Source organism: Polypterus senegalus, chromosome 7 (assembly GCF_016835505.1).
Source record: "Polypterus senegalus isolate Bchr_013 chromosome 7, ASM1683550v1, whole genome shotgun sequence".
NCBI lineage: Eukaryota > Metazoa > Chordata > Cladistia > Polypteriformes > Polypteridae > Polypterus > Polypterus senegalus.
This window is the reverse complement of record NC_053160.1, coordinates 67,199,486-67,219,593: the sequence shown is the minus strand read 5'-3', so window position 1 is coordinate 67,219,593 and position 20,108 is coordinate 67,199,486.

The following is a 20,108-nucleotide window of genomic DNA, read 5'->3' as shown; positions in this document are numbered from 1 at the left end:
AAACATTCCAAAAACATGCATGTTAGGCTGACTGGGGGATTCCAGATGGCCCTGTCTGATGCAGGTGTGCGTGCATGAGCACGGTAGATTCAGAAAGTATTCAGAACCCTTCACTTTCAAGTCCCACAATTCACACTGCTTTTCAGGACAAAAATTAAGCCATGAAGACCAAGAAACTCTCAGTAGAGATTGAGGTGAAGTATAGATCAGGGCAAGGGTATAAAACAGTTTCTAAAGCTTTGAGTGGTCCAAATAATTGTAAAAATGGAAAATATTTGGAACCTCCAGGATTCTTCTTAGAGTTGGCCAAACTGGCTAACCAGGCAAGAAGGACCATGGTCAGGGAGGTGACCTAGAACCCATTTATCATTCTAACTGAGCTTCAGAAATTCTCTCATGAGCTGGGAGAACCTGTTTGAAGGACAACTGTCTCAGCAGCTCTACATCAATCAGGCACATGTGTCAGCCTGCTTGCAGTTTGCCAAACAACATTTAAAGCACTTTAAGAGCATGTGAGAAATGATTCTCTGGTCTGATGTGACAATAATTGTACTGTTAGGGCAGAATTTCAAGAAAGTCTGGGAAAGGCCAGGCACTGCTGCTCCCCTCTCTAATACCATCACATTGGTAAAGCATGGTGGTGGCACCATCCCATTATGGGGTGCTTCTCAGTGGAAGAAACAGAGAAACTAAGGTAAGGATGAATGCAGCCAAATACAGAGAGGTCTTTTAGGAAAACCTGCTTCAGAGTGCACACAATCTCGGATTGGGGCTAAGGTTCACCTTTTAGCATGACAATGACCTGAAGCATACAGGTGAAGTGACTTCAGGAAAAATCTGTGACTGTCCTTAAGTGGTCCATTGAACACCTGGGGTGATACCTGAAGATGGCAGTTTAAAGAGGCTTCCTGTCCAACCTAAAGGAGTTTGAATGGATCTGCAAGGAAGAATGAAATAAACTGTCTGAATCCAGATGTGCAAAGCTTGTAGAGAATTACTGAAGATGCAAAGATCTTTCCAAAGGGGCTCTACAAAATATTGAATTAAGGGTCTGAATAATTACATGAATGAGTGATTTTGGTTTTTGTTTTGTTAATACAATTGCAAACCATTCTGAAAACATTTTCATTTTGTCATTATGGGTTATTCAGTGTAGATTGTAAGGAAACCTACTTAATTTATCTTTTTAAAAATTAAATATAAAACAATATATTGAGCACAAAGTGAAAGGGGTTTGAATACTTTCTTAATTTACTGTAGGTCCTATGAGGGGCTAACACCCCCAGCCTCACACACTTTGCTGGCAGGATAGACTCTGGTCCCATAGGACTCTGAACTGAATTGAGTGTGCTTGAGAATGTTAAGTTATGTAAAAATAATTTTTTTTATAGGGTCATCCTAAAAGAATTAATGGCTATAGAAGCCGAACATATTAATAAATCTGAGAGATGTGAAAATGGTGTTTGTAATGTGGTTTATAAAAACTCATTGTATCTTTCTCATGCCCAACTGGTGTTGCAGTACTATCTTACTAGTCGTGCAATTACAGAGATCACACTGTGTGCCTGAACTCCAATCCGTAAAGATGGCACCTCTTCATGAACTACTCAAAAAAATTAAAGGAATACTTTGAAAACACATCAGATCTCAATGGGAAAAAAATCCTGCTGGATATCTATACTGATATGGACTGGGTAATGTGTTAGGAACAAAAGGACGCAATATCGTTTGATGGAAATGAAAATTATCAACCTACAGAGGGCTGAATTCAAAGACACCCCAAAAATTAAAGTGAAAAAATGATGTGGCAGGCTAGTCCATTTCGCCGAAATTTCATTGCAGCAACTCAAAATTGTACTCAGTAGTTTGTATGGCCCCCACGTGCTTGTATACATGCCTTGTATGCAAATCTTCTGGCAATGGCCCATATTGCTGTGCCATCCTGGAGAAGTTGGACTACCTGTTCAACCTCTGTAGGGTCCAGGTATCGCCTCATGCTACCAGTAGTGACGCTGACTGTAGCCAAATGCAAAACTAGTGAAGAAACAGTCAGAAAATATGAGGAGGAAAAAATGTCAGTGGCCTCTACCTGTTAAACCATTTCTGTTTTTGGGGTCATCTCATTGTTGTCCCTCTAGTGCATCTATTGTTAATTTCATTAACACCACAGCAGCTGAAACTGATTAACAACCCCCTCTGCTACTTAACTGACCAGATTAATATCCCATAAGTTTCATTGGCTTGATGCTATACTCTGATCAAAAAATGTTCCTTTAATTTTTTTGTGCAGTATATTTGGCATGTTGTGATTTTGAAAGCTTAGAATAAATTAAAACTCTTTTGCTATGAAAATTCTGAGTAGTAATCAAATGACAGCCATGAACATCTGTAGAAACTGTCAAGCAAATCAGTTTTGGGTGTGGACACTTTGTAGTCTGGGGATAAACTGTAGATACAGTAACTAAAGTCAAGGCTTTAGACTATAAAGGATGATGCATGCACACATTCCTAACAATTTGCAGCTTGCTCAGTTTACCTCAGCTGCACGATATTCAATGAAAATTCTCCCTCAGTATTGTGGGATGTTTTGGTGACCAGCCAGGACCCACATGTTGACTGCAGATCCAGGCACCCATGTGGGCTCTTCTGGGAAGCAGACATCAGTTTTATTGGTTGGTTTATGTTTCCTAGCCATTCACCCACAGTAGAGTCCTTCTCTGTAATCCTGACCCTCCGCTGTGATGGGTGATGTGACTTACACAATTGTACGCTGTGTTGTGTTACACCCATGCTTTTTACACAGGTTTGTATTTAATTTCTGTTTTATTGCTGCTGTTTTGTGAAGTTTGAATGATTATTTTTAATGTTTTATGCTATATTTGTCATTTTTACTTACTATTGGTTATTTGTGTTTTATCTGTTTCAGTGCCATTGCTTGTGTTTGTGGACTGGGCCCCAGGAGGTGGGGCCACCATGACATCACAGCTGCTGGGTCCTCCTGGCTTTATATTGCATTTTCCCTTGTCTGAGTATTACATAGCTTTTTTTCACTTCTGTAACTGGATTATGTTTTTGGATTGCGATGTGGTACTTGGTCTCCGTTCGATTGCCTTTTTGGCAAATTATGTTTTTTGTTGGTATAGTTCTGTTTTTCTATTTTTAATTATAACTCTTCATTTTAGAAAAAAAAAAATAATTTTGCCTGTTTGTTCACAAGCCAGATACTTACAATATGTCCTCCCTTTCCCTTTTAGAATATTTTGGTATAATTCTGGGACATTTCTATATTGAACTTTTAAAGTCTGCACCCAATTTTTAAGCCTGCAGGTAAAAGTTGGGTCCTGGTTGACTTGGAGCGAGTCTCTTCTGGATAGAGTGGTGAAAGTCTTGGCCTGCTTTTTGTCCATATTTTGGAGGTCTCAAAGCCATTTGCCATGTTTGAGCCTTTTTTTTAACATGTGAAGTTGTATCCTCTTCATCACTAACCCCCTGGAAAATAATTCCTTGGAGTCCAGCCAGTGTCAGTCTGCTAAAAAAAACCTTATGGCATCCAAACTAGAGTGCATTTGTCACCTTCTGCATACTCTCTTTGATGTGTACTTGAGCTGCGATGTGTACATGGGTTATAATAAGACTACCCAGGCAGGACCATTCTTGCTGAATGCAATCCCTGATATGCACATTTTGCCAACTTAGTACTGCTGGGACAGGCAAAGTCTCCTGGGAAACTTACACAGGATATTCAAGAATTAGATTGATGACTCCTTATTTAAAAAGATTTTAAAACTGAGTATTTTTAGTAACCCCTTATGCACAGCCCCACATGTGACCCTCTAAGACATGTACATTAGGACTAAGGTGTATAAATGAGTGTCCCAGTCTTTCATATGTTCTGAATAGGGCTTTTATATCACTTTGATACCAACATCTGTTGTTTTACTTTGACGATTGTTTTTCTCAAACTGAACATGGTTAATTCAGATAGTCCTGCATTTACATTTTTTCTAATCCTGCTCCTGCCAGATTACAATTGCAATATGTTTAAAATATGCATTCCACTCCAGCTGTGTACCTTGCTCAACACTCCATACACAAAGATACAAACTACCATTTCTAGCAGGCAGATCCCTTTCTTACTACAGTTTCAGGTTCCATTCCTAAAAGCCAGATGATTCCACTCATTCACAGTGTGGAGACTCTTGCCTTAGTAAGATTCATTTTATAATGAGCATAGGTGTGAAGATATACCCTGAAATGGAAGAGAGTGTCCACAGACCCTTAATGGAGGTCCGATAAACTCACTCATCAATAGCAAGCTGAAACCGGTGCAGATAGTTATGACAGTCCGGTATTGATGTCATGTGTAGCAAAAACTTGAAGGAAATAAACGTGCTGTTCATAATTCTTATATTTGCCTACGGATACCAACAAGATGGTATAAATAATCATTTTCTGAACCCACTTATTCCAGTTCAGGACCACGGAGAGCATCCCACAGCAAAATATACCTGCTAAAAGCAAATAATACAAAACGGAAGCTTGGATAGACAAAAATGATTATCCATCATATTTATCTGTGTCTGTCACTTAAGGTTACATCACTCTTTTTAAAGCCATTGATTGTGTGAGTCACTGCTGCTTTGAGGGCAGAGCACTTCCATGTATTAGCCATAGGAGAATTGCTCACATTTAAAATATTTACATTTGTAAGTGCTTTCAAACCTGAATTTCAAAAATAGACTAGTTCAATTACCTCCCTCCCCCGTCCATCAATGACTAAATACTTCCTGCAAAACCAAGTAAAGAATGGAGAACCTGGGTAGGATGAACAGCTCTGATGTTTGTGGATATAGTCCTGTCTTATGCAGTGCTGTACATTTTTTTGGGGCTTTCTTTGGTAATGTAGCTCTGAATTTTAATATGCTGACACAGCAGACTGGCTGAGCTGAAGGTGTGAACTGCAAAAGTCTTTTTCAGCTACTGCACACAACTGTTCACACCAACACGCTTTTGCACATAAGGCACGGTTTGCATTAACAGAGTTCTGCTTGTTTGTTTTGCTTCCAAACTGAACTTGACACTGATGTTATAAAATCTAATTATTTAGCAGCCAGGGTAACATTATTATTTTTTCATTATGATGTGCTCCAAGCTATCTTTAAAACAACTATTGCATGAACCTTGGCTGCCATGTGAGGTTTAATTTTTTACTTATTGCAAAGACGTCTTATGCTGTGGTAGCTGCCTTGTCATAGCATTAAAAGTATTGATTTTCTAGGAAATTACCAGTATATTCCTTTAAATGCAATCTACCAGTTGATCTTTGCAGTGGCTACAGCCTTGCAAAAGATTATTGTTATTTTAAGGTGGGTGACACTCTTTTAGTTCTTTCCGGACAACAATTAAATCATTTATCTTAAATTTGAAATTGAACAGCCTAAGAGAATCTTGTGAAAATTGTAACTATGAAGAAATAAAAGCAATTTAATGAAGATGGGTTGGAAAAATGTTAAACCAGAGCTGAGATGGATTTGCACATTGTTATGCCATGGACTCACCATGATATACTGTATCACTGTTTTTCAGATTAGCACTGTGGTGAACTGCTGGTGGTCAGTTGTGAAACTACAAACTCTGGCTCAGTAACAACGGGAGCTAAGAGGAGAACTCGTAGTCTCAGCGACACAGAGACTGCTTTTGATCATTGTGAGCAGAACTCTTCCATGATATTAGCTGACCTCTGTATCTGTCCATGCCCACCATTTCTGTGTGGTGTCGCCACTACACTCTATCTGTCCATAGTGCAAATTCCATCCTCATCACCAAGAAGACTCACACCACAAAGCATCACATTTTACAAGATTTGCACTCTTGTGAACTGCCCATGGTCAGTTGCAAACCCATAATGTTTGGCACTGAAGCAGTCTACTTACAGCATGAGCTAATCAGAAGAACTCTTTTAGTCTGGTGCTCTATTATCATGAGATTTGTGAGACTTACCAAGTCTGTTTTACTAGGTTGCCCAATCCCTGCACTTTAAAATGAACAAAAACTAAGATTAACACAAATACATATCTTATCTAAATCTTATTGAAGAATTTCATCACAAACGGTTATCAACGGTAAAAATGAGTACACGGGCAATTCTAATCAAACAAATTAACACAAAAATGTTGATCGGTTACATGGCAAATTGGTTAAATGCGTATCAATAGACTATGCTGAAACAATTGATGGTGATCGTGCGGAAGATGAAAATATCAACTTACAATATCCCAAAAAATATCTACAACCGTTAACACCGTCCTGTCTTCCTCCACACAAATTACTGTAGAAAGAAGGATGTATCCAAGAAAGGTAATGTAGTACATCTTCAGGGGATAACATTAGACAACAAAGGAGATCTTGATATGCCATTCGCATTAAAACATTAACAGTTTCCCGTTAGAATAGCTTTTACAAAGAACATTTACAAATCACAGAGCCAAACATTTGAAAATGTCACTTTATTTAATAGAGAGAAAGAAACAAAATTCACACACGGACAGTTATATGTTGTGTTGTCACAGTGAGAATCCAAACACAATGACAACTCAATGCGATACTGATGAAAATTTAATTTAAAAAATAGTTTTTACTGAAGTTTTACAGTTAAAAAGTTTAATAAGTTTTTGCGTGTTAATTTCAAAGCCAAACAAAACAAAATCGTATTGCGCAAAAAATAAGTCTAACGCAACATGAAACATAATTTACTTTTAAATGATTATGTTTTGCTATTTTTTAATATGGTTAATAACTCGCTGTAATGTAAAATAGTTACTAAATTGTATATCTCCATTCCCAAACGCGAGCTGCAGAACTACAAAGAGGCTAACGCATAGCGCAGGCACAGGGGTTGGCAAGTGAGGCGAGCAGGGGGCAAGCCCCCTAGTGTTCCATCTATCCATCCATTTTCCAACTTTTGAATCCGAATACAGGGTCACTGGGGTCTGCTGGTGCCAAATCCAGCCAACACAGGGCACAAGGCAGGAACCAATCCCGGGCAGGGTGTCAAACCACCGCAGGACACACACAAACACACCCACACACTAGGGCCAATTTAGAATTGCCAGTCCACCTAACCTGCATGTCTTTGGACTGTGGGAGGAAACCAGAGCGCCCAGAGGAAATCCACGCAGGGGGGACCTGGGAAGTGAACCCGGGTCTCCTAACTGCGCCACCGTGCTGCCCCCGTAGTGTTCCATTAAAATAAAAAAGTGCAAATTCTTAAATGCCTCTTTAAAATAATTTTGTATGTCTTCTTTGACAAAAAGGGCATCCTCTCCATGCCTGATTTCTGTTTTACTCATGAAGCATGGGTTTCAGCACCACGGGACCCTGTAGTTGAATAAAGCATTGGAAGAATATGAATGAATGGTTTGATTTCTTTCCACACACTCCAATGAAAATGGTGTATAGCTTTTGTGTTCCTCAAAGGTTTCTTGCCAGGCTATAGGCAATATTATTCTAACCTTCCAGTAATCCCTTTTCTAAACCTGTAGTGTCTGTTAAAGAGCTGATCCTTACAAAATCGGGAGTAAAGCTGTAATCCCCCAATGAGCCCCAGCCTATGCCAGGACACATTCATTCAAAAACCCAAACCCAAAAAGAAAACTAAAGTTTTCTTTTAACTAAACACAGGAATGACATTTAAAAGCAATATGAATAGTGGTTGGAATGGGACAAACTGGATACCATAAACTACAGAGCTACAGTGCTAACCACAGTGCCACTATGCCCTCACATTTAGCAAAATTATTTTGTTTCATATGTGGAATCATGAAGTACTGTATAAATATTTCTGTTGATATGTCTGTGTTGTTTGTATCTAGCTGGTTAGACAGAGAATCCATAAAGCATAAATGTGTGCCTGTTTGACCCACTTGCTTATACTCATGTTAAATAGCTTAATTAATGTAATCATTGTGCTAATGTAATTGTAAATGTAGTCAAAACAGAATGATTAAGTTGCACTTCTGCTTTATCTAATGTTTAACAGAAGATACCTAAATAGACGGAAGCAGATGGAATAAACATCTGTTTGTGTAACAGACATACTGGTTAGATGGCACAGGCCAATGCATAGAAAAGGGCCTAAATGACATGGATATGAGCCACTGCAGGTTGGGGACCTGGGTCCTCATGTATAAATGGTGTGTATGCACAAAAATGTTGCGTACGCCCATTTCCACACTCACTTCGACATGTATAAAAACTAAACTTGGCATAAAGCCACGCACATTTTCACGGCAGGGACCCTCTTTGTGTACACACTTTTCTGCTCAGTTTTGCAAACTGGTGGCACCCAGCATCAAAGCCCTGTTACTGTCTCTGTGGTCTACCTTTCTTTTTTAGATTCACATCTATGATGCAGATTTTATCAAATACACCAAAATCAATTGCGTATCATTTATGAATTTAATTCATTTGATTGCAATGATTCTGTAACAATATAAAGGTGCACGTAATGGCCAAACTATTCCAACTACCATGGCTGCTTTAGCGCTGTTAGAAGACATTGCAAATGGAATAATTAGAAGAGAGCGCATATTTACAGATGATGATGACTGGCTTCTCAGTCAATTTAAATGTCCAAGACCTATCCTCTTAGAGCTATGTGCTGAACCGGTGCCGGCTTTAAAAAGGTAGACTTTAAGGACTTGTACTCTACCTGCTCCTTTGCAAGTCCTGTCCACCGCAAGAGCTTTTCAATATGAATTTGCTGACTGATTGGTTATTTCACATTTATCACTGAGTCAGGCCATGCCAGCTGTACAGGATGGTATTATCCACCTATCATTCAGATAAATCAGATTTACGTACACTGTACTTGAAATGGCAAACATAAAAGTACAATTTGCAGTAACATCTGTTTTTCCAAATGTAATCAGAGCGGCCAACTACATGCACTTTACCATTGCAACAGTGCTGGACAAGTTACATCAGCCAGGAATGAATCATCAATAGAATGAGCTGATATTACATCATATATAGCTGGAGAACATATAAAAACAGCAGCTCTGCACAGTCGTAGGTGCTTTTTTCAACTAGTGTGGCAAAAGGCAAGCAGTCCTTTTAAGGATAGTGAGTCTTCTCAAAGTAAAGAGCAGAGAATCCATTTGTTGTGGCACTCGGTGGCCCAAGAACTATAAATGGACTCAATCAATTGCTCCTTGTAGAACTGTCTGTACTCATAAGTAGAATTACCTCACTGTAAACTTGCACTACAGTTACAATATTGCACAACCTGAGGCACTTCATAAAGCGCGTATTTACATATGATGACGATATTTTAAGATGAAATGCAGCAAAATATTTATTATATTATACAGGTAAAACTTTAACTTCATTTAAATAATCTATATTGTCAATAATTAAACATGCCAGGACACGGTGCTGCAGCGCTAACTATTAGCTTGCACTCTTTTCACAGATTGTTCCTGCGGCGTGCTGTATTCTTACTGTGGCTGGCGTGACACTGGAAGGATAGATGGATAGAATAATTAAACACGTACTACGAAGATATTTCAATGTTCCTTAAAAGTTTTGAAGAATCGGCTTGCTAAGCTTACAGATGGCTTAACATCTATTACAGAGCTGATTGTGCGGCGATTGGGTATTTGGAGAAAGAAAAGTAAGGAGAGGAATTGGAGGTTAGTATGTTTGAAAGAGAGAGTACTTCTGTGCTAAAGCATTTCATCCAAGGTCGTGCATGGCGCAGCAAGCATCTGAGACATGAACAATCACTGCGCCACCGTGTTCCCATGTTTAATAACATGATTTAACTCCTATCATCATGAAAATGATATCACGTATACATCTCAGTATTTGAATTATTCAGATAGCTGTAATATCACGAATGGAATGGATTCTGTGTCTTGTCGGAGAAAGAGAAAGTCGTTTTAAGAAGCACGTAGTTATTCACCCACACAGAGCACATAGAAGATCAAATACAAAACAAAGCATTTAACGTGGTACTTTAGTTACGATGGGATTTGAGAAACTAGTAAATTAAAGAATTTTAAGATGAAGTTTTTGATGTTCTACTTTAATGACAAAATAAACTACGTGATTAAAGTGGAAAGTTCAAGATTAAAGTTGACATTTCATGCTTTTTTCCCCACTGTGTGCCTTTTTTTTTTCTTTGTACCCTAATAAGCTTTCATATGACACTCAGTCGGTGGGCTCCGACTCGCCTTTTCACAGTGACTTTGATATCTGACAGCTTCTTTTTTTATTTTGGGCACTGTGCGACTTTGTGAACTTGAGCTTTCCAGTTTGTCCGACATGCTATGTCACTCGATCGACTTCCTTTTGTTGTTTGTACCACTGTTTAAACCAACAAATAGTATGTTTTTCTTTTGCCTCCACTTCGTATTTGCTGAAATTCTTATATTTTCCCCCATGCTTTTCCCATTGTGTTTTCACAGAACGCTGAGCTTAAGGGCTGTTTATATTGATTTGCATATTCAAAGAGGCATAATTCGTGTGTGCATGAGTGTTACTTTTCACGCTGATGAGGATTTATGTAGCGGAAGAATGCAGAAGTTGGAGTACGCACAGATTCCTGCATCTGGATTTTTCTGTACGTAAGCACATTTTGACTTTTGTGCTTACGTCATGTTATAGTGCGAATTCTACGCACGCCATTATGCATGAGGCCCCAGATCCTTAGTAAAAGATCAAAAATCAAAAATAACATCATAATCACAGACCTTGAAATAGTCTACAATTACGCCTTACATACTTATGTTTAAAATTAGTCATTTGTAACTTTTTGGAAGTGGCTCTTAGAGGCCTAGGACCACCAGTAAAGAATCAGATATCAAAAATATATTAATGATCAGCAACCTCAAAATAGTATAAAACGAAACTCCATATGTATGTATTACCGATGTCCATATTTTTTTTTTTTTTTTGGAACTTCTACAAAAAGGAGTAACTTTGAAATCTCTTATCCCTTTAGGGTGATGGTTTATGTGACATACACAATTCTAAGCCCTTCTTATAATTTTTGTGGAAGCCACCTACAGGTTTACTCTTTATCATAAGGGTGTTATTTTCTTCACACAATATGGTCCAACATTGGCCTGTAAATCAGTTTTTTTGGGTCAAAAAAGCTTGACATATCACATAACTAGACATCAAGATGAGTTAAATAGTATATCACACTTGGGGGTTTTCTCACACCAATGCAGGACAACAAAAACTGAAGTGACTTTAAAGCATTCATAAGTAGTTCTTTTGAACACAAAAATGATGAGCCAATGCAACAGGGGCATCTGGGAGAAGATGCCTTATGGACCTGCAGTCAGTAGGTTAATGCCAGATTTCTCAACCTTGTGGTCATTTAATTGAGTTTAAAGATAAAAGGGTTATAATAAGGCCTATACGGTGGTCCAGATCTAATTATGCAGATCCAGATCGTCTGGATGACTTTGATTTATGCGGATACGATTCCAGTTTGGCGCAAAGACAATTCTTCATGCCGTCAGTTCTTACACTTCTCGATGGTCTGGGATTTTTCGGGTGATTTTCTATGTAATAAACTTAATAAGTTATAGTGTAATGAAAATTGCATAATTAGATCTGGACCACTCTATAGATCCTCCTGAACACCACATCATAAGACGACTTGATGGCACATGGACAAACCCTAACTTGAACCTGCATGTGATTAAAAACAGTGACCACAAAGGGAGTCTTTTAAAGAGATCCCTATAAGTAGGTTACCTCTGAGGTCACGTCACAACTCCAGAACCATGTGCTAGTGGCATTACAACAGTGAGATGATGGCAGCTTACCAGCCAGGAGGTGTTTTAATCTAGAAGCCTATGAGGTCACAACAATTTATCTGCCATTACCTTCTGCTAATGTTACTAAAAACATTTATGTAATTTTTAAATAGGCATGTATAATTAGACCCCATTTGTCTTTGTGTCTTATTCTTGCAAATTGAAATTCTGTAACATTTTGCTAAGGCTCTTCCCCATGTGTCTGGCAGCAATATTTTCATAATGAAAATGAGAACTAGAACTAAAAATACTGTTTTTTGTTTTACAAGAACGAGAACTGAAATTAAGACAAGCAAAAAAACTAAAACTAAATAAAAATAAAAATTAGTCATATGTGAACGAACTAAAACAAGAACGAAAATTGAGTAAAAATGAAAAAAACAGCAATAGCATTTTTGTTCTGTCCGGTTCAGTCATGGAGGTTGCCCTGAGCATTCAGTTACGTTGCACTGTTTACTATGCGGTGATCTTGTAACTTACTATAGTCATGCGGCAGAACTTCCGTAAAGAACCGCTGTTTATTTCTTGAGCACATTTGGCTCGTTGGGTTGAAGCAGTAAGCACTTGTAGTGGATGATGGCGAGTTTTGCACAGATGTTTGCGGGTAGAAAGCGAGGAAGTAATGTGAGCAGATATTTTAATTACATAGGAGATGATAATAAAAGCAAATGTAGCGTGTGAGATGAAGAAAAGAGTCTCGGAGTTTCAGTGCAGGACAAGCTGGATCGGTACTAAGTGGAAGTCCAGCACTTTTGTGGCACCATGACTGCACCTCATACAGGGACATGCAATCTCACCTGCCATCATGAAAAGTAAAAAAAAAAACTAAGAATGATAACATAAAATAAATCTGTCCACTGGTCTGTGCTATAAATTTGTGTCCTGTATGATTGATAATTTTTATAGTCAAAATCGCTGAATTTGTGCATTTCCTGATCAAATACAGGGGAGAAACGTGAGGTGTGGCAACGATGAGGCGAGCCTTACCTCACCTTGAGCTGCGCTCTCCCTCACACACGGGGTTGATGCATGCAATTGGCACATACCTGTTGCTGTCTCTCTGTATGTCGACAACCTAATGTTTGCAGACATGTTTATTATACACCCTGACTTTCCACAGTCTGGCTAATATCTTTAATAAATGTGTGTGACATATTTAGTCTTGCTGTCTTGTCTTGTTTAGTCTTTAGTCGGACATAAAACCGCAGTGAAAAGGCATAAGGTGAGGCAGACAGTACCGTGCTGCACTGAAAGGGGTGGATGTTTGCCCAACAGGTGCTTGTTGTTGCTGTTCTTCTACGCAGAGGCTCAAGGCCTCAAGTTGGCGATATCAGAAAGTCAAGTGCACTGCAGCTGTCTGTTTAGTTTTATTTTTTGTTCTGACTGACTGCCAAAATGAAAGTTAAGACTTTTCAAACTAAAGGAAAATAAAGAGGACTTTAACAAGAAAGTGATGTAAATTGTCATGGGGAAGAATAGGTGCATGGACTTCATTTACAAATAAAGGTAAGACCATAAAAGGTTTTCAATTTTATAAAAATGAGTTCAGTCTAAGAAAAAAAATCCAATGTTTAAAAACTACATTTTGACCTTAAATAAAATATTCTTTTGTTTTTCTTATTATCCTTTTGTTGAACAGTCTGTATGAAAATTGATTTAATCATCAGAATTAAAAGCTTTTAAAAACAACTAAATATTTCAGGTCAAAATTTAAATCATTTTTTTTGCACACCACTCAATACTTTTATTTATTTTGAATGAGTATGAATTATGGAATTTCAACAGCAAATTTAAAACACGTGGAGGGTACAGAACAAATGCACTCTCTCCGCAATCTATCGCCACTATAAATGTAACATTATCTTAGCCAAATATTTACCTTAGTTATATGTGTGTAAAGAATGCTGATGAGATATGAAACATAACCAGTAGTCAATGTGCATGCCGCCAATTGAACAGTGAATAAGCTACTTTTTGGGGTTCATATATTTGTAAATCTGACTCTGAAGGAGTCTGTGCCTCACCAGCCATGAACCTCACTGCACGTCTCTGCTTCAGTACTGAAATCGTCAACGTACAGTCTGCTGGTGCCATTGGTCGAGGACCTCGTCTGTGCACCTGTATTACAGGCACTCATCAAGTGAATATTTTCACTGTGCGGCTATCTGTGCAATGGATGTCGTTGCAACATAAATAAATCTCTTGAAATGCGTGCTTGTTTAAAGCTTAACAGCAATGTGCTTGCACAGCCTGGTTTCTTGGGTTGAAACACTTGATCCTGGTCACTATACTCATTAGGCCATTTAATCTGTTTGATCATTGATAGTCAAGCTGTGTTTAACGGCATTACGAACTGTGAGTGCATTTTGTTGACTGAAACATAACTTGCATTGAAATATGTGTAGGCCAGCATTTGTGGTCTTGTAACAGAAAAAAAAATTGTACTAATATTAAGTAAAAAAGCCAGAACTAAATAAAATAAAAACTAATATTTAAAACACAAAACTAAATAAAAATAAAAATTGTTGACTCCACTGAAAACTAGAACGAAATAAAAATTATTTTTTATAAAATAAAAGCTAAAACTACAATTAATATCAGAACTGAAATATCACTGGTCTTAGTGGGTTTTCTTTGGATGCTCCGGCTTCCTCTCACATCTCCATTGATTACCGAGCGTGTTCTCGTGCCTTGTGCTCGCTCCGTGTAACCCTGTAGCGGTTCATGTCCTCATCTGTTCCATCTGAATATTTGTTCAGGAAATATATTAATGAATTTTAAATGTCCTTCTAATTTGATTGGTGTAAGAACAAGCAGACATCAGATCACTTTATTAATTTTAGAAGATCAAAAATATTGCTAAGTAAGACATTGTGCAGTTTGTGATTGTTCGCTACATCAATGCACATGGAAAACCTGTGACACTCTCACTTATACTTAAAACACATTGTGGATTTATGCTATAATGGACCTGCAATGGCAACTAAATTCATACAAAGCATCACCATTCATAATTACTGATAAACTCTTACAAACTCCCAGCATGACAGTCTTGTAATATAGTGTGTTTGTAACTCATGACATATTCATGAATGAATTACGGGTACAAGTCTCAGTCAGAGGCCATTCCTGGCAATGGCTTGTGAAGTGTGGGGAAAATGTAATTTTTTAAGTAGCAGAAAAATGTAAAGTGACTGGAATGTGTAGTACGTGTGTAGTAGGTTAGGAAGATGGCCACACATACAGCTGCAGGTTAGTGCAGGTTAGGTGGAGGCAGGTGAGGGGGCTGGCTCCATCAACAGGAACTCTGACAAGGATTAATTACATCATACAGCAAAAGAGAAACTGCGGCCACATAAGCCAGACCATGACATTTCATCATAATCAATAAACCCCTGCAGGCTGTATAAAAAAATAAGAAAAATGTGCAGGTCTGAAATCGGTATTATTTCTATATGATAGTATGATGTGTTATCCCCTGTGTGTATTGGGAAATCCGAACATGACATACTATGTCTCATTCTCTAAAGCGATAAAAATCAAGGAAGGAGATGCAAAAGTCGTACGAGATGTGTAGATATGCGATATGCTTTATGCTCGAACAGCCTAAAACTACCTATATCTACCTAAAATCAACACCACTTTACATGACTTCTTGCCAGACTTAAGGACTTCCGTGTCAATTGCTGGTCATGTCAAATCAGATGAATGTGGAGTGACTTTCCAGTGCAGTTTCACATTTCCACAATATTGCGAGTTCTCCCATTTTTCTGACAGCCGAATATTTTTTTATTATTATTTATCCAAGGTGACTTACAAAGCAAGTTAAATACATACAAGAATGAAGGTGCAAGCATCAAATAATCTTATATATAAATGTCTAAGCATGGAACTGTGTGTGTCTGTCTGTCCGGGCCGGAAGTGCGGGGCTACAGCATGAAGCTCGAAGAGCCGGCAAAGCGGCCGCAAGTTAATGAGTCAGAAGAAGAAAGATGTACAAGGCTACAACATGAAGCTGAAAGAAATCGTCGCCAAAGTGAAACCACTGAGGAAAGACAAACGAGAGAGTAACTCACTTAGCCACTGATAGACAAGGAAGTTGAGTACGTCCACAAAATGAAACCGCCGACTCTGCATTTCAATTTTTTTTCTGACGATTTCAATAGTTTGTAGAAACCCGGGCTTTTTACAGCACGGGCTTACACAGCTAATAATAATTTAATAATATGCTTTCTAACAGAGGTTTTAACAGTGCAGCAAGTACTAATTTCAATCTCTGCCCTTTTTTTCCCTCAATTCTCTCGTAGTATAGATAGATAGATAGATAGATAGATAGATACTTTATTAATCCCAAGGGGAAATTCACATAATGTAAAGTATGTAAAGCATCAGACAGACAAGCTTCTCTTCTTTTTTGCTTTGTCCATAACAACCGTGTTCCTTGTTGCTGTATTTATATGCATTGTACTTCCAGATGAGCTTTAATTGGTTGTCTGCTCTCATGCACACAGAACCTGTCCCTAGGACTTAAGACCAAACATGTTTGAGTTTGTCAGGGCAAGTCGCTGGGTATGCCACATTACAAGACTAGAGGTCAGAAGCGTGCAGTGCGACTGCTACCAACGCACCAAGATTACATAAATGAATCATCACTGGAAAAGTCACCTAATGTGACAAGGCCTTTTATGAAATGCAGGTCAAGAGGGCACACAACTGAACAAGGCCTTAACTTTGTAAGCATGAGAGCTGACAGCCAATAAATGCTCACCCAGAAATACAATATATATTTATATAAATGTCTATGCGTGGAAATTTTACAGCAGTCTTATATATACATATCTACTCGTTGAAGTGTGTGTGCTTGTCTGCCCCGGAAGTGAGAGGTGGAGTCTGGGTAAGGGCTCCAACTGAGAGGAAACAGAAAACTAAACATCTACACGTGGAAGTTTGTGTGTCTGTTTGTCCGGCCCAGAAGTGTGAGGCTACTAAAGTATGAAGCTCAACCCCAATCAACGACTCGGAAGAAGAAAGCGACTCTTTTGCCAAAGTAAAACCACCACGAAAAGGGAGGAACTCTTAAGCAAGCGAGACAAGCACATCGACAAAATAGTATCCCTTTTACTTTTCCTTCTGCCGCTAATACACAAGCGAGGTGAGCATGTCAACACAACGTAACCTAGGAGAGAGATGCCCAAAGTAGTTCCTTTCAACTAAATGACATCTCTACATTTCAGTTTTTTTTCTGATGATTTCAATAGCTTCTAGAACCCCAGACATTTTACAGCATGGGTTTACACAGCTAGTATTTATATAAATGTATGCGTGTGGGAGCGTGTGTGCCTGCCTTTCCAGCCCGGAAGTATGAGGCTACAGCATGATGCTCAATGAAAGCGACTCTGTCACCAAAGTAAAATCGCAGAGAAAAGAAAAACTTGCTTAGCCGCTAATACTCTAGGAAGGCGAGCACCTCTGCAAAACGAAACCTCCAAGGAGAGAGAGACACTCGCTTAGCCACTGATAGACAATGGAGGCAAACATGTCGGCAAAACAAAACTGCCAAGGAAAGAGAACCTCAGTTAGCCGCTAATGCACAACTGATGAGATTGATTAATTGAAGTGCTAGAATCCATGGTTTCTAGGGCTTTTTACAGCATGGGCTTACATGGCTGTATAGTGTTTGACATACCATGAAAGAATGGGGGAAGGAGAAAAACAAAGGGCTGAGATTGTGGCTGAACTCACTGTACCAGACCATTCTGCAAGCACTGGCTTCTTCAGTGCAGCATTTGATTAGATGTCACACAAAGGCGTTTAGCACAATTTTCTTTGGAAATGTTAAACTGCACTGGAAAGTCATCACACAGTCATGTAATTGGACATGCTCAGTGATTTTTAATCATATTCATTGAAATGCTCTGGTGATGAGTTCTGCAACTGCCATCGCCAAATGTGACATCCCCTCTGACTAGAAGTATCTGCCAAAGTATTCAACGATATCTGTCATTGTGACAATCATTCAGTACTGCCAGGATATGTTTAGAGATGACATGGAGGAAATGGCATAGATTTAAAATAGGAACATGCAGAATACAGTGTGACATAAAGAACATATATATAAAATCAAAAACGTGTGTCTGTCTGTATGTCTGTCCACTTTTCACGAGAAAACTACTTAACGGATTTAGATCGGGTTTTTCTCTATAATTTACTTGAACTGGTTAATTTTGCAACTTTTCTCATCACGCTAAGTATCACAGATTGCTTGTGGTACTGATTTATTTGCGTGAATCTGATAAAGCCACTGCGGGCCGAGGGGAGGGAGGCGGGGCTCTCCGTACTAACACGCCAGCCTCCATTCGAATTGGTCTACCTCTCACCATTTGTTGCAGCGTACCTTGCCTCCACTTAGCTAGCGAGACCTGTTTGTTCAGCAGATGTTATCATCTACAGATTGTTAAGGAGTAACATTTGACGTTTTAGAGAGAGAAATCAGAGCTACGTGTGTTTTAGAGGATAGCTGCTGATTGCCAGAGATATCACGGCCACGTGCTTCTTTCCCTGTGCTGGGCACACTCTCCTGTCAGAGCTGAACACAATCAGATGCAGTGCCAATGTTTGACGTTAGAGCATACCTATCTTCTGCTTGGCCAGAATTACATTTTTTTTTTTTTTTGATTTTTAAAGTTTGATAGCAAGAGTGAAAGGGAAGGTCTACAGGATGGTAATGAGACCGACTTTGTTATATGGGTTGGAGACGGTGGCACTGACCAGAAAGCAGGAAACAGAGCTGGAGGTAGCAGAGTTAAAGATGCTAAGATTTGCATTGGGTGTGACAAGGATGGATAGGATTAGGACTGAGTACATTAGAGGGTCAGCTCAAGTTGGACGGTTGGGAGACAAAATCAGAGAGGCGAGATTGTATTGGTTTGGTCATGTGCAGAGGAGAGGTGCTGGGTATATTGGGAGAAGGATGCTAAGGATAGAGCTGCCAGGCAAGAAAAACAGAGGAAGGCCTAAGAGAAGGTTTATGGATGTGGTGAGAGAGGACATGCAGGTGATGGGTGCAACAGAACAAGATGCAGAGGACAGAAAGATATGGAAGAAGATGATCCGTTGTGGCGACCCCTAACAGGACCAGCCAAAAGAAGAAGTAGAAGATTTTTAAAGTTTGTCCTGTTTCACCACTATGTGAGCGGAGCCGCAAGGGACACCTATTTAATTATAAATTTAAAACATGCAATTCTGAACTACAGGAAGATTTCAGGAGCACATAAGGAGTTAAAAAGGCAATTCAAATTTTAGGTTACATTATAAATACTGTTGAATCTAAATCATGGAGTGTTCTGGTAAGATTCTGTAATATGTGTGGGCAGTTCTGGTCTCTAGCAGTACTAGAAGCTGTTCAAAAAGGACAAGTAATTTCAATTTTAGACTAAAGGGCATGTCCTGCTCTGAAAGTGCAGTGGAGTTAAACGTGTTTAGAAGAAAAGACTATGTGGGGACATAATCAAGGTCTTCTGAATTCTCAAAGGCATCGATAACATTGATCCGGCAAAATTCTTACAGTTTAGAAGCAAATCATGCTCTTGTACAACAGTGGATGTTGAGGGCATTAAGGGCATTTCAGGCATAAGCCAGGAAGTGGCTTTTCACGTAAACAGTCATGGGAATCTGGAGCAATCTTTAGTCGTGGAGTGGAAGTGGATAACTTGACACATTTTATAATGAATCTGGGTGTCATTTTGGGACAACCTAGCTATTAGATAATCAAACAATTTTGATGGACTAGGTGGACTCCTTTTGTTTGTGTAAAATTTTATATTGTTTATGTTCTAAAAGGTGACTACTTCCGCCGTACTGAGAAGGGAGGTGGACCAGCCACCCTGCATGATAGACATTGATGTCCCCTATACAGTTAGACACAGAACAGCTGTAGGATGTGTTATTCTGTGGTTATGTTTGGTACTTTCTGTGACTCCTATTGTTAAACATTCCTTCTCTATAAAAATACACTATATATATACCTTAGTACTATTCCAAGTTCTGCATTGGCTCAAGAATGTCTTTATTGATTGCAGCTTGAAATGTATACTGTTAATGTATTGAAGCCAAACCAAATCCTTCAGTAACAAATTGTGAGCCATTTATACTGTATATGTTTTGAGAGAAGATGTCAAATCAAAAAATTGGTGCACTTGCAAAGTCTCAGATGATAGAGACTGCATAATGAGAATGTATACACAACGCTCTGTGGTTTATATCTTCGCAGCACCG